The sequence below is a fragment of the Rousettus aegyptiacus genome, unplaced genomic scaffold, assembly GCF_014176215.1.
Source record: "Rousettus aegyptiacus isolate mRouAeg1 unplaced genomic scaffold, mRouAeg1.p scaffold_m13_p_6, whole genome shotgun sequence".
Taxonomy (NCBI): Eukaryota; Metazoa; Chordata; class Mammalia; order Chiroptera; family Pteropodidae; genus Rousettus; species Rousettus aegyptiacus.
The window spans coordinates 72035692-72051826 of record NW_023416309.1 but is presented as its reverse complement, the minus strand read 5'-3'; the positions used below and the strand labels follow the sequence as shown (position 1 = coordinate 72051826).

The following is a 16135-nucleotide window of genomic DNA, read 5'->3' as shown; positions in this document are numbered from 1 at the left end:
GAAAGGTAGATAAATGTTATAAACAGTGAAGTTGTAATTACAACTGAAAACCAAGAAGCAGTTGGGCAATGACAAGGAGGAAGGTGAAATGAACTGAAGGTGATCATTTTTTCATCACTCACAGCAGAGCCATATTAAACTTAAAAAGTAAAACATATAAACATAGCTTTATAAAATCACCAAAGCATCAGTTTTATGTAATTTTTTTGTTAATCTTAGATTTATCTTTTAGTAATTACTATCACTTGTATAAGAATTCTTCATGTGAAGTTTATCTTTTTTTACACTTATCTTCTAAAAGTGAAATTAAGCACTTAACATTTAAAATAGTATGTATAGTAAGGTCCTAATTATGTAAAATTTATCTCCACCCTTTTATATGTATAAACCTATAAGGATATATCTAGATGATGTTAACCTAATGTTAATAATGATTATTTTTAGGTGGTGGGATGCTGGGTGATCCTCCTTGTTGTATTCTCTGTATCGTTGGAATTTCTTATAAGAAGTATATATTATTTTTTCATCTTTGATTCTCTTTTTCTCTCTCTTTTTTTCTCCTTTTTTGGTGATTGCATTAGAGATGCATTGTCTAATACACATGACTTTTTTTCTTAAGAATTAAATAAAACAAACAAGTAAGTCAAAGAAAATTTCTGGAATGACACTTGACTCAAGCTGAGCTTTGAAGGCCATGTGGATAAAGAAGCAGAGAAAGGGCAATCCATATAAAAAGAATATCCTATGAGAGACACAGAAAAGCTAGGTGCTCTCTCTAACTTCCTGCAGCACTTCCTACAACCTTCTTTTACTTATGGACCTTTATATTTTTGTATTCTAATTACTTGTATGCATGTCTCTTACAGAAAGAGTCTGACAGAAACTAACTTTTATTAATCTCTGTACCTCTCACACCTGCAAGAGAAAATAAATACTAAAAGGTAAAGGCAATGAATAAATGGAGTCTAAAAGATAAAAGCACTGAATAATTTCAAAGCACTTTGCTGCTTCTTAGAAAGCCAAGTTCGCCAAATATTATTTATATAATACCTGTCTAGAAAATCTTTCACTGTTATTTAAGAATTCACTCATAACTCTATTTCCTTTGTATTCAATGACACACTCTCTCTCAGTTTTACTTCCATCTATCTATAAGCTCTATCTAGGTTCTGCTCTTCCTCTGAAATGTTGGCAATCCTAAGAGTTCTGTAGATTTTTACTTTATAATACTACCATAGTGGTTTTATACACCTTTTAGTTCATCAATATTTAAATTATAAACCTGAAAATTTTCTGCTAGACATAGCTTTCCAAAATTCTTGACCCATATAGCCAACTGCCTACCGCTTATCTCTCTACCTTGAAATTCCTACAAATATGACTTTTAAGGTCTCTAAAACTAAACTCTTTCACTTTCCTCAAATAGCAGCACCACCATTCATCTACTTGCCCAAGATCAAAATATTAGGAGTCATCTGACTGAGCTTCTTCCTTCTCCTTCTCTTTCAATGGACATTCCATTTTTGATTCTCCCTCCCAAGTTTCTCTTAGTCCTACCATTTCTCTTAAATTCTGTTACTAATAGCTCACGAGAATTTTCTAGTATTTCTAAGACAATGTCCTAACTTACCTTCTTGTTTCTACTCCTAAATCCTTTTGATCCATTCTCCATACTATAGCCAATGACATTTTTTTTTCATATTTCAATTAATTAAAACTTAAATAGCCATATGTGGCTAGTGACTATTATACTGAGCGACAAAGCTAAAAGCACTTTCTTTAAAAAAAAAAAAGAAAGAAAACTGAAGCACACACCCACTACCACTACCACTACAACTATCGAGAGTTATAGCTTAAAAAAAAAAAAATACAGGCATTTGATCTTGGAAGTTAAGCAAGGTCAGGTCTGGTTAGTACCTGGAAGGTAGACTGCCTAGGAAAACCAGGTGCTATAGGCATAAAAAATAAAAAAATAAATAAAAAAATAAGGGATTTTAAGCTGACACAGTCCTTGCAATCTTTGTCAACCAAGGGTTGCCTCACCTAAAAAAACAAAAATACAGGAAACAAAACTAAATATTAAAAATTTATGATTCACTCAAAGCAGAAAGGAGGTACAGAGAAACAAAAGACAGGACAGAAAGAACAGAAATACCTAGATGGCAGACTTAACCCCAACTATATTAGCAGTCAATTAAATATATATATAAAAAAGACAAACTGCTCAATTAAAAGACAAAGAATGTCAGACAAGATTTTTTAAAAAAGACAACTATATGAGTTCACAAGAAACTCACTTTAAATATAAATTATGGAAATTGTTTGCATAAAAGAGCTGCACAGTTTTATTAATTTCAGACCAGTCAGATTTCAAGTCCAGGAATATGATCACAGATAAAAAAGAAATTTTCATTATGATGAAAGAAAGCATGAGACAAAAATGGAAAATTCCCTAATATTTGGATATTAAGGAAACTATCCCTAAATAACCCATGGGCCAAAAAATAAATCACAAGAGAAAAAAAAAAGTTTCAAACTGAATGATGACAATCCAAAATGAAAGTTTGTGGAATACAACTAAATAGTGCTAAGAAGGAAGTTTATTGCTTTAAACACATATACTAGTAAAGAAGAAAGATGTAAAAATCAATGATCAGACTAAAGGAGATAATTATATGATCATTTCAATATATACATAAAAAAGATTTGACAAAATTCAGTGTTCATTCATGATACAAGTTCTCAACAAAACAGGAATGAAAGGGAGCTTCTTCGACTTGATGAAGGACAGCTATGAAAAACTTAAGAGCTGACGTCATACTCAATAATAAACACTGAACCCTTTTTCTCCAAGATCCGGAACAAGGTGGCGATATTTGCTCTGATGACTTCTGTTGAACATTTTATTAGAAGTCTCAAATATTTAATAAGAAAAAAAGGCAAAAATATTTCAAATAAATATGCTATAAATATACATATTTGTAAATATGTATATCTGACATTATTGTGTACATGGAATACTCTATGGAATCTATTTTAAAACTACTAGAGTTAGTAAATTTAACAAATCTGTAGGTAAAAAGTCAATTATAAAAAACAATGTATTTCCATACACTAGAGACAAGTAACTGAAAAATGAAAGTAAAAAACAATATTTAAAATAGCATCAAAAGCAGCATCAAATACTTAGAAATAAATCTAACAAAAGATGTGCAAGATTTCTATATTGAAAACTATAAAGCATTGTGAAAGAAATTAAAGAAGACCTAAATAAATGGAGAGCTGTTCATGGATTGAAAGGCACAATATTTTAAAGTTATCTGTTCATTCTCCTCAACTGATCTAGAGATTCAGTGCAGTCCCAATCGAAATCCTAGCAGGCTTTTAAAATGAAGTTGGCAAGCAAAGTCTACAGTGTGTATGAAATGCAAATGATTTAGAACTGCCAAAATAATCTTGACAAAGAAAAAGTAAAGATTTATTACAAATATATAATAACCAAGACACTGTGGTATTGGAATAAAGATAGACAAATCAATCAAAGGAACAAAACAGAATCCAGAGATAGACCCTGTGTGTGTATATGCGTCCATGTGCATACATGCTCAATTAATTCTCAACAAAGACGTCAATAACAAAATCAGTCAAATAAGGAAAGAAAGGTCTTCTCAACAAATGATGCTGGAACAACTGGGGTATCTGTACAGGGAACTAAAAAGAATCTTGACCCTTTCCTCCTACCATACACAAAAAAATTAACTTGAGGTGGTTCATAGGTCTAACTGTAAAACCTAGAATTGTAAAGCTTCTAGAAGAAAAAGTAGAAAATCTTTATGACCTTGTATGGGCAAAAATTCTTGGACAGAATATAAAAAGAATAGTCACAAAAGATAAGCTACTGGTCGATTGGACTAGATCAAAATAAAAATTTTCTGTTTATCCAAAGATATCATTATAAAAATTAATAAATAAACTATAGGCTGGTAAATATTTACAGGCCACATATCTGACAAAGTGTTTATATTTAGAATATATAAAAAACTCATACATAAATAAAAAGACAACCAACTTTAAAAAAGGCAAAAGATCTGAACAGATATTTTATAAAAGGAGATATACGAATGACCAATAAGTACATGAAAAGGAGCTCAACATCATTAGTCATTAGAGAAATGTAAATTTAAACCACAATAAGTGCTACTTTACACCTACTAGAATGCTAAAATTAAAGACTAATAATACCAATTATTAGGGAAGATGTGGCACAAAGGTTACTGTAGAAGTATTTGCCAGTGTTTGACTCAGAAATTTTACTCCTAGGTATTTACCAAACAAAAATAAGAACATATCATTTAAAAAGAACTGTACAAAAATATACAGAGTAGCCTCATTCATTAGAACCCCTAACTAGAAAGAACTCAAATATCTACCAATAGGAGAATAAATAAGCAAATTGGGGCATATCTGTACAATAGAATATTATTCGGCAATGAAAACAAAGAGGTATTTATAAATGCAACAACTGTATAAATGTCAAAAGCATTTTGTGAGATAAAATAAGCAGATAAAATCAATTTATACTTTATGATTCCATTTATATGAAGTATAAGGATAAACCCAATCTATTGGATAGAACAAAAAGTAATTGCCTTGGGGTGGGGCATAGACAGTTTGACTAAAAAGGGACATGAGGGAATTTCTGGATGATGGAAATGTCCAAAATAGTCACACAAATGTACACAGTTGTCAAAACACATAGAACTGAACACTAAAGATCTACGCATTTTGTTGTATGCAAATTATATCTCATTAAAGATGTAAATCTGAAAAAATTAAAATTTTACAATATTATGATACTGCTAAGATATTCCAGGAAGGAAGGAAGGAAAAAGGCAGGCAAGTAGGTCTATGTGCATGCATGCTGGAAAAACAGCATATGATGTAGAATAACAAAATTTTAGAGTGGCAAGAAGCTGTGGGATCATTTTGTGGTTCTTTCCCTTTTACAATACCCCTGGCAGTGGTATGGTTAACTTTCTGCTGAACATTCCCAGTGACTAGTAACATGGAAATTCATGAGGAAATCAGTTCCATGGCTGAGCTGGAGGGTGACTAATTATTATAAGTTACTGTATATTGAGCTACAAAATCTGCCTGCTTTCAAATTCCACCTTAGTTATTTCTAGAACAACACAATTCTAGTAATCTTTCTTCCACAAGACAATGCTCCTGATATATCTCCTCAGTCTTCTCTTCTAAAGATACCTAGCTCCAAACTTTAGCAAATCCTCAAAGAAAGAGATTTCTAGATCTTATGACATCTTGATGCTTTGGGCACAGTACTCATCCTAAAACATGATATGTCGTTTCATCTTTGTCATCATGAGAAAGTCAAGTGCAAAATATTCCTTGTCTGACACTAAATGTGTCAGCTGTTACATGTCAACTGGGTTTCTAGAGAGATATTTCTTTTTAAATTTGCAAACACTTATAATTTAGAAGTCAATAAAAAATTTGGAGATTAGCTCAGCAAAACAAAATCGATAGTTAACACCAAAGAGGTTAATGTTTTAATATGAGACCAAATGCAAAACTTTTAATTTTGGTTGGTAAATCTCTTCTGATTACTAGTTTGTTGTTTTAAAACAACTCTATTTTTAAGTTATAAAAGCAATTTAATTGCTGTTTATATACAGGAGGGGGGTAAAATTAAAAAATTATTCAAACACCCCAGTAATCACTTGTGTTCCCTTCTAAGATTTGACTATAAACATATATATTCTTATATAATTGTAATACATAAGCCTTTCCCCCAACCCCATTAACATGATATCATTTGTACTCTTTCATGGTGTTACACAGTCTTTACAATTATAATTCCTAATGGTTACAAAATATTCATTCCATTAAATAAATATTCATTAAAAATAGCTCATTGTGAAATACTTAGAATGCTTCTCTATTTCTACATAATGAGTCAATGAATTCTTTCCTCCATTATCATTTTCCTTCTTTTGTATCATTTCCTTAACGACTGCTTCCCATGCATGTAACTTATTGCCAAATCAGTTTTTAAGTTTATACTGCCACTATTGGTTGGTTTGATAGAATTACTCCACTTGTCAGTTATTACAACCTCAGAAGGAGATTTTTGAAGGCAGGAAGGCTGGGGGAACTCCAACCCTGCAGTCCACTAGCATCTAAGGTGGGAATTCCCCCAACCACAGCCTATTATGAGCAAATTAAACATGGGTTTCGGAGTACAGGCTGAGAAACGACCAGCTGATTCTTTCAGATTCCTGACAGTACAGCCTCCAAATAGAAACTGATATCTGGCTTCCTGGTAAGTATTTGCATTTGGTTTCCAGAAGGAGCTTATATTTCTATAATGTGTTAATTTGAGACACAAAGTGCCATTCCAACACGGAATGGAAAAATGGACAATGTAAAGTATGATGCAAAAGTAACAGAATCAAAAGCAGTAACAAATAGTATATGGTATCAAAATACCTGACTCCGATTATATTTCATATTTTTTTACTCCAATTACAGTCTCAAATAAATTCTCTATAAAAGCAGAAATTGTGCTGTATATTTTTAGATAAGTTTGGTGCCTTTTGTTCTCATAATGGATGCTGGCAGTTGTAAAGTCATTATGTTATTATGCCTTTTGCTTATATTGCTAATAACATTTGGAGATAAATGTTTAAAAAAGTGAATAGCTTTTCTTGAGGGTATTAGTTTAACTCCTTCTATTCCCTATAATGGAAGCTAAAAAGGGGAGGGAGAAGTGTGAACTCTAGGAAAAAGTGTCAAATATATTACAGAAACCAGGAACGGAAAGAAAGACCAATCTGTGTGACTCAGCAATGGAAAAGCACTAACTCAACTATGGCAGCCTATGGCAGGGCAGTTGGCAGGAAACTGCAGCACCCCAAGCAGAGCCTGTGGGAACACTTAGGCTTTGGAGGTCTAAGAGAAATCCCCCTTGGCCACACCAGTTCAAATCTTAAGCAAGGTCAGGTGGACCAGGCTAGGAAGAACGCGCAGACTCCTTTCCTTCTTTCTCCTCACTATCAACCAAGGCCTTTCATTCTTCCTTCATCTGGGTCGAAAATGTGTAGACCTATGCTAAGATAGAAAACCTTCTCCACTTCTAACAATAGAGACACTGATGTGCATGTGAAGATGAGCAAACAGCCAGCAGGTTGTAAATAAAGAGCTCAAAATGAGGGAGCATCTGAGGACAGCCTCTCCCCTCTCTTGCCTCTTCTGCCATTGAAAATACAATTCTTTCCAGAATAAGAGAAACTTTGAGAAACTGGTTTCTATTCTAAAAACAAGATTCAAGAGGACACTGAATCCGTGCAACCAGAATAGGGAGCCACACTGAAGGAAAAATTTAACATTACTCGAAACACTGCGTCCAGATAGAAACACAACTGTCAAATTAAAAACCACAATGAAGGCAGTTAAACAAATTGTTATCTAAATAAGAGACTTAGAAAACAAGCTTGAATTATCTCCCAGAAGGCAAAGAAAAAGGTTAGAGAGGACTAAATATGGGAGAGAAAAAAAAAAAAAAAAAGAGACAGAGATTAAAAGATCTAGGAAAATGGAAGCAGAAACAATAACCAAATAAATAATAAATTTTCCTTAAGCTGAAAAAACATTTGAGTCTTAATATCAAAATACTCACTGAGTTCTGAAGAACATTAATGAAAAAGGTCTAGAAATAACTAATCTCTAAATTTCAGAATAAATAAAAAAAATGCTGAAGCATTCAAATGGTAGGGATATGAGAGAAGCTTCACAGCTTCTGAAATTAAGAAAATGAAAGAATTAAAGAAAATTAAACTGGTATCAGATTGTTCCTGTAAAACACTAAATATCAGAAAACGATAGCATTAAGTGTGAGGGACAAAGCCTGTACCTAGGAATTCAAAATTTAGTCTAGCTATGGCAGATGCTCATGGATAAGAGAGAGATATAACTGTGTAAGGAGTCAGCAAGCACTCACCTCGCTAGTTAATGCAGGGAACAAGGTCGTGGAAACAGGAGCACTAACTGAAATAAAACTGTACAAGTGTGCTACACTCCAGTTCTTAGAGCATCATACAAAGGTAATCACTCACTTGTGTTTGGGGCTCCTGAAGCCAGCACATACCTTTGACCACAGCCTTATCTAGCCATTATTTAGTTATTTTTGTTTACTCTTCCCATATTGCAGTTAAGTCTGTAATGCCATTTGCAGCATCAGAGGACTGCTCCAAGTCCCTAACTGCCTGCCCATCTTTAACCTTGGTGTATGCAAAAGCACCTGGAACCGCCACAAAACATGCTTTAAAATCCAGCAAGATCATCTTCCCACATTTCTTCATGATGAACAGAGCAATAGCACTTAGACACTTTTGTCAGCCATTATAGCTCCAAACTGTCAGAATACAAAATAAGTGGCAGAAAGACCAAGTGCAGTAAATAATTTATGCAAAACACATTCAATTTAGGAGGGCTAAATAGCTGAGAGCTTTACCCCATGCTGCACTAATATTCACTGCCTGAAGGTGTAACCTGCTGGAGTAGCTTCTATTAGTAGAAAGCAGAAGTATTCAGAGCTAGAGAAAAATGTAAATAATCAGTGTGCCAAAATGAACTATAATATGGGTGCATTATGTATGCATATATACGTACATAGATATGTTTATATACGTGTACATATTTATATGTTTATATGCATGTGTACATATATATGTATCTTAGAAAATATATTTTATGTTATATATAATTTGTTTAAGAGAGCTATACATACGTCTTAGAAAAACACTTCAGAGACCAATATCATTATAACATCCTCCCAAAGTACATATGTATACCATTCGGGTACCATTCTTGGGGAAAAAGTTACTTAAAGAAGTATTTTCAGATGATGAAGAATGAATGGGAAAAAGAAATCACGGTTGATTAAATCATAATATAAAATAAATTATGGTAAGTAATAAATCTATTAAACACAAATTTAAATATTGTTGTGAAACAATGCTAAAATTAACTTTTTTATTGTGAGCTACAATTCACACACTGAAAAGTCTATGTACAGAAAATATATGTACAGTACAATGAATGATTACAAAGTGAATACCCATTTAATTATAACCTAGGTAAAGGAAAAGGTGGCTGTAAAAACCTCAACACCCTTCTGCGCCCTCCCCATGCTCCCAACTAACCTCTACCTTCTTCCTCTTCCGCCAAACCAACTTTGACTTTTACATAATCACTTCCATATCTTTCTGTATAGTTTTATCACGCATGGAAGTCAGAAATTCACAACACTTTGCAACCACCTGTGTAACAACTGATTTAGGGAAGGATTATCAGTTGATGTTAAAAACCACAAGGGTTGTTGGGAACTAGCATATTCATTGTCTCAAAATATCATCCCATAGAATCCTTCTTACAGAGGAGTAAAGATACCTTTATGATGAAGAAATATGGCAGGTATCACCTTAAACATGTGAGTAAACTTATCAGCAATAATGGGACAAAGTGCCATTTTAGATCTCCTTATGTAATAAAATGAAAAGTACACAAATATACTTATGTGGTCTTCTTACCAAAAATGTTTAACTTAAATCTAATCATAAGGAAAAATTCAGACAAATTCAGATTGTGGGAAATCTTACAAGACAACTGGCATAGCCTCTTTAAAAACATCAATGGCAAAAAGCTGGGAGTTGGGGGGGGGATGTTCTAAATAAAAGGATATTAAAGAGACATGACAAATGCAATCTTTAATCTTAGACCAAATGCTGGAGCGACCCCTCAAAAAATAAAGTGATTAAAGGATATTATTAGGGCAAATGGAAAATTTAAATATGGACTCCATATTAAACAATATTACCATTTCAAAGTTAAGTTTCTTGGATATGCTAATGGGGTTGTAGTCACACAGGACAATGCAAGAGGTCTTAGGAGATAACATGTTGAAGTATTGTAGAGACATCCCAACCTTATTTTTAAATGGTTTACTGAAAAAAATAAAAGTATACACAAAGCAATAACGAATGCCAGAAAGGTATACCTTCAACTTTTCTGTAGAAAAGTGCTCAAAGAAAAAAATGTCACAGACTTAAATTGGGTTAAAGAAAACGAAAAGAAACTCTAGACATAGAGATGACAAGTGCACAGCAGAATGGCACAACTAAAGCCTCAGATTTTAGGTTGGAGGAACAAAAAGGGAGACCTAAGAGACCAAGAAGTACTAAGAAGATCATGGACAGGTTGGAACTTAGGAGAGAGATCCCTTAAGTTGTTTATAAACTCCTGGACTCCTCTGAGCTGTGCATCCATAGAGATGGATTACAGGACAGAAAACCATCCAACTCCCAGACTGGCCACTGACTGGCACACATGTGGGATAGAACCAAATAGCACTTCAAAAGCTTTGAAAACTTAATAGATACTAGAACCATAACCCACAGAAAGCTAGTTGAAACCTGTGGCCTCAACCCAATCAAGTCGAATGCCAGCTAAAATTTAAAAAAAATCAACATCACCATAGGATTTAAACAAGAGCCAGAGTCTCAAAACATAATTATCAAAATGTCCAAAATATAATCCAAAATGACTCAGAATATGAAGAACCAGAAAAATCTCAAGATGCGTAAGATAATCCACAGATGCTAATGCTGAGATGACACAGTTGTCAAAATTATCTGACAAAGACTTTAAAGCAGCTATAATAAAAATGCCCCAACATTCAAGGTGAACACTCTTAAAGGTAATGAAAAGACAACATTTCAGCAAAGAAACAGATAATATAGAGAAGAATAAATGCAAACTGTAAAAATGAAAATACAATAATCAAATAGAAAACTCATTGGATGGGTTCAATAGCAGTATAGAGACAACAGAGGAGAGAGGCAGTAACCTAGAAGATGGGTCAATAGAAATTATCCAATCTGAACAACAAAGAGAAAAGAGAGTGGGGGAAGGGATTATCATGCCCTCAAGGACCTGTAAGACAAAAGGTCAAATTTGTTATTAGAGTCCCAGAAGGAAAGGGAAAGATTGTGAGGCAGCAGAAATATTTGAAGAAACAATGGCTGAAATTCTTTAATTTTGTAGAAAACATACATTCGAGAAGCTCAGCAAAATCCACAGATAAACACAAAGAAATCCATACCCAGACACATCATACCCAAACTGCTGAACACTAAAGACAAAGAAAAAATCTTGAAAACAACCAAAGAAACTTTGACACGTTACTTACAGGTAAAGACACGTTACTTACAGGTGAACAAAGAGTTGAAAGAAAAAGAAAGTCTAACATTTTTCAAGTGCTAAAAGAAAAGAACTGTCAACACAGAATTTCATATCCAGTAAAAATATCCTTCAGGAATGAAAGTGGAAGGAAGACACTGTCAGATGAAGAAGTACTAAGAGAATTTGTTGTCGGCAGACAAAAACAATCAAACAAACAAACAAAAACTGCTAAAGAAAGTTTTTCAGACACAAGGGAAATCATACCAGTAGGAAATCTGGAACATAAGAAATGAAGGAAGAGCAACACAAATGGTAAATATATGGGTAAATATAATATACTTCTCCAATTGAATTCTTTAATATTTGTTTGATAGCTAAAAGCAATACTTATGTTTGGATTTCAATGCACATAGTTTAATACATAATAGGACAACTACAACATAAAGGGAGGAAGGTAAGAAGCCTATATGATGGCAAGTTTCTTTGCCCCATTAAAGTGGTAAAATATTGATTCTAAGGAGACTATAAAATGTAAGTATGTATGCTGTCATCCTCAGCAACCACTAACAATCTATACAAAGAGTAAAATATACAATAAAAAATTTTAATACTGAAAAACTTCATATGGATGATTCAATTTATATAATAGTCTTCAAAAGATAAACTATAGTGATAGAGTACAGATCAGTAATTGGTTGTCAAGGGTCATGAATGGGGTTGGATACAACTGCAGAAGTATAGCACAAGGGAATTTTTTGGAGTGACTGAACTGTTCTGCATCCTGTTTGTGATGGAGGTTGCACAAATCTACACACACGTTAAAATTCACAGTACTGAACATACACAGTCAATTTTGCTGTATTTTAATTTAAACTGTCAAATAAAAAATCATGAACGAAGAGAGGTATGAGTAAAGGAAGAATCTTAGAGAACACTGGTATATAAAGAACAAGAGGAGCAAAAAATAGAAGCAAAGAAGGAGGCAAAAAAACACAGAAGAAAATGCTTATGCAAAGAGCAGCATTGCAAAAAAAGAGTGTAGAATATACCATGTCTACTGGATTGGCGATTAGACAGTCGGTGTGGGCTGTGCCAAGAGCTGCTTTAAGTGTGGGAGGTAAGGGGAAGAAGAGGGCAACATGTCTGAGTTGCAGGAGTGAATGCACACCAAAATGTGGGGAAGGGAAGTTGGCCAGACTAGACTAGTGTATTACAGAAAGCTCATATTATATAAAACCATAACTAATATTTACTAAATACTTGCTACATGCTAACCCATTGTTTTCTAATTTTGAGTTGCACATACTTAGAGTTTAAAACGTCTTCCATACTCCTATTAATAAATTATTCTATTTAAGTTATTGAATTAAATAAAAAATAAACATAGGTATATATTCTTTATGTTTACAGCTCTTCATTCCACAGTTCTAAGAATAAATATTCGATTAAAAATAAAAACTATAAAACTAAAATTCTAACAACAATAATTTAATGTTGACAGATAAAGTTTGTTTTGTGAATACTAAATGGCTGCTTAAAGCATGGATACAATCAGACTAAGATACAGGTCCTTTGGTATGTCCTGCTATTCTTTATTCCAACTGTGGAGACATCCTTTATACAGTGCATAGTGACAGCCCTTAGACTACTCTTAGAAACAAAATCATCATCACATATTAAATATATCTTCTTTCGTCATCATCCAGGAATCAGTGGGATCCAAGAAAATTATACACACAAATACAAATGTAGGCTAGCTTTGCATCGCAGGGCATAATACAGCGGTCATCTCAATGATCCAAAATATTCATTTAATTTTTAAATATTATCATTGGTAGGAAAATACAAAAATTAAAAACAGCCATTTAAAAATAGTCAGAGAAGAAACCACCAGCACTAATTTGAAGACACAATGTTAAACATACATTATCTTAATTTAGGCATTAAACAACTCTATGACAGGTATAATAAAAACCTCATCAGTTCTCATAAGCTCTTCAACAGAAAATTTACTTTTAAAAAATGTAAGCCATACCTTATTTAGCCATTCTTGCTAAATAAGGTAAAAACAAAAATACATTTCCCATTATTTGAGAAGACTGGAATCCTGGTGATAATATGCTGAGCTCTGACTCAAATGATTTATAGATCACCAACATGTGTTTCTTAGCACCCTGCATGCATACAAAGGTTGCACACTATATGAATCCAATTATATGACATTCTGGAAAAGGCAAAACTGTAGAGGGAATAAAATGATCTGTGGTTGCCAGGATTTTGAAAGGAAGAGGAGAGGGATGAATAAGTGAAACAGGGAATTTTTAGAGCAGTAAAAATATTCTGTATGACATTGAAATAGTAGGTATGTGACATTACATATTTCTCAAAATCTATAGAACTTTACAGCATAGAGAACCTTAATGAATGTAAATGTTAAAAAAAAAAAATCATTTAGGAGGCTGCAGATTCCAGGAAGGAATGTAGACTATGATAAGAATATCTAACTGTTCTAAGAATATATAATATAGTATCACTAAAAAGGGTGGAAAAGGAAAGGTGCTGAGCTAAGTTATTTTGGAAATGAGTGGAGTCTGTGAGACTAAAGGCAAAGTACTGTACTCTAGTTGATAACTCATACCACGAGAATACACGAATTAATTCAGATACTGCTTATACATGTATACTGAAACTAAATAATTAAAGAAATAGATAATAAATGGAGGCAGCCCAGTTGTCATTGTTGGAGTGGGAATTTAAAGATAAGCAAAGGGATGATGCCAGAATGATCCATGTGATAATGGATTCAAGTTAGAGACATGAGTATGAACTCATGTTTAGCTTAATAGAAAGATATTTACATATTTGTATATATGCAGGTTAGTAAGCATATATATATTTCTGTGCTTTGTCAACGAAGAAAGAATAAAAAAAGCAACACCCCCATAGCAATGAGCATACATAGCACCTAGACCTTGGTTTCTAGTACCATTTTCTGATAAAAAGAAGTGGCTAATTCTAGGACTGAGGCAGGAAATATACAAGATGAGCCTGAAGTATTTGGTAGTACCACAAACAAAGGAAGTGCTTTAAAAAACAAACAAAAACAAGCACACTTGTGGGGGTATATTGAAGGAGCTCTTGATGGCCAGGCTGAAAGAATTTAAGCAACAAAATTAAGTAGGTTTGGATTATAGCCAAAAGTATAAAATGAATTTTCCTGAGCCCATAATGATATAAACATACAATTAAGTAAATTCATAAATGGGGAAGAGACAAATCTCCCAGGCAGAATTCCAAAAAGTTTGCATAGCTACTCATCTTCTAAGAGAGGGGAAGTACAATTCCTCACTCCTTAGGTGCAGGCTGCATGTAGTGATTTCCTTCTAAGGGGTAGAGTACGGAAATGGGGTGGGAGAAGGAGTATGGAAATGCAGTGGAGAAGCTTGACAAACACTACCTCAGCCAGGTGATCAAAGTTAACATTAACAGTCATGAATCATGTTGACAATAGGTTCCCTTGATATGATATGATGAGAATGGCACTTTACTTTTGTAGTCTTCCTCCTAGTAACTCATAACTCCAGTCTTATCATGAGAAAAACAGAGGAAAATGTCTAGCTGTGTGGTATCCTACAAAATACCTGACCAGTAACCCTCAAAACTGTCAACATCACCACAAAGTCTGGTAAACTGTCACAGCCAAGGGGAGCCTAGATAGACATGACAATGAAATGTAATGCGATATCCTGGAACCAAAAAAAAGAACATTTGGTAAAAACAAAAGAAATTTGAATAAATGATGGACTTAGTTAATAATTGTATATCAATATTAGTTCATTAGATGTAAAAAATATACCATATTAATGTAAGATCTTAATAACAGGAAATCAGGTGTGGAGTATATGTGAACCCTATTGTACCATCTTCTCAGTTTTTCTGTAAATCTAAAAACTTAAGGTCTATTACTTTAAAAAAAATCCCTACAGCTAACACACTTAAAGATAACATTAAGCATTTTCTTCAAGATCAAGAACAAGGCAAAGTATCTATTAGTCTTACCACATATGATCAATGTATTGGAAAAAAAAACAAAATAAAATCTAGAGCTGGAAAAGTTATACCATCTGATTTCAAGACTACCTATAAAGCTACAACAATCAAGACAAAATGGTATGAATGAAAGATCAATCAAGAGAAGAGTCCAGAAATAAATGTACGTATATGGCCAATTGAGTTTCCACTAAGGCTATCCATATGATCCTCAGGTTCCATAAGAAATGTCAGCAGTTCCATTTCTTTCATTTTCTTAGAATCCTTATTTATATGCAAGAGTGAGAACACATTCATACCTTCCCTTGGATTAAAGTGTAAATTCTCGAGAGGCTCTGGAGAGCAATATACTATTTCTGTTAATCCTTAGTAAACCCTGTGAGACAAGTGTTACTGGAGGCGAAGCTCAAAGAGGTTAAGTGATTTGTAATTACACAGCTGGTCGGTCAGTGGCAAGGTTGGTCTAAATTGCAATCTCTGATTCCAGAGAATTTTTTTTTTTTTAATTACACTCAGAAATGAAAAAGACATCAGATCAAACATTCCAAGATGGCCTTGTTTATTCTGTTTTGTTTGAAAGATGAAATCATTCACGTTTCCCTTATAAAATAGCTTCTAAACTATTGCTAACATTTAATTATTATTTACCAATGAACATATTCTTTTAATAAGCCAAATTTATGATTGAGTGTTTTGTATGCTGTGTTATACTGTGTAGTAATTTAGGGCTTTTTTGCAGTCAGTGGAATTATTTAAATGCTATAAAACTAAAAAAGAATCTTATTTGTAATAATTATAAAAATGTACAGTTGTTACTTGTTAT

The 16135-nt window shown here is 33.3% G+C and overlaps 1 protein-coding gene across 9 annotated transcripts in view; it reads right to left on the bottom strand.

The window, feature by feature from the left end:
- The window catches only part of STX8 (syntaxin 8), a 221375-nt gene that overhangs the window by 86692 nt on the left and 118548 nt on the right, over positions 1-16135 (bottom strand). The gene's annotated exons all lie outside the window — the stretch shown is intronic.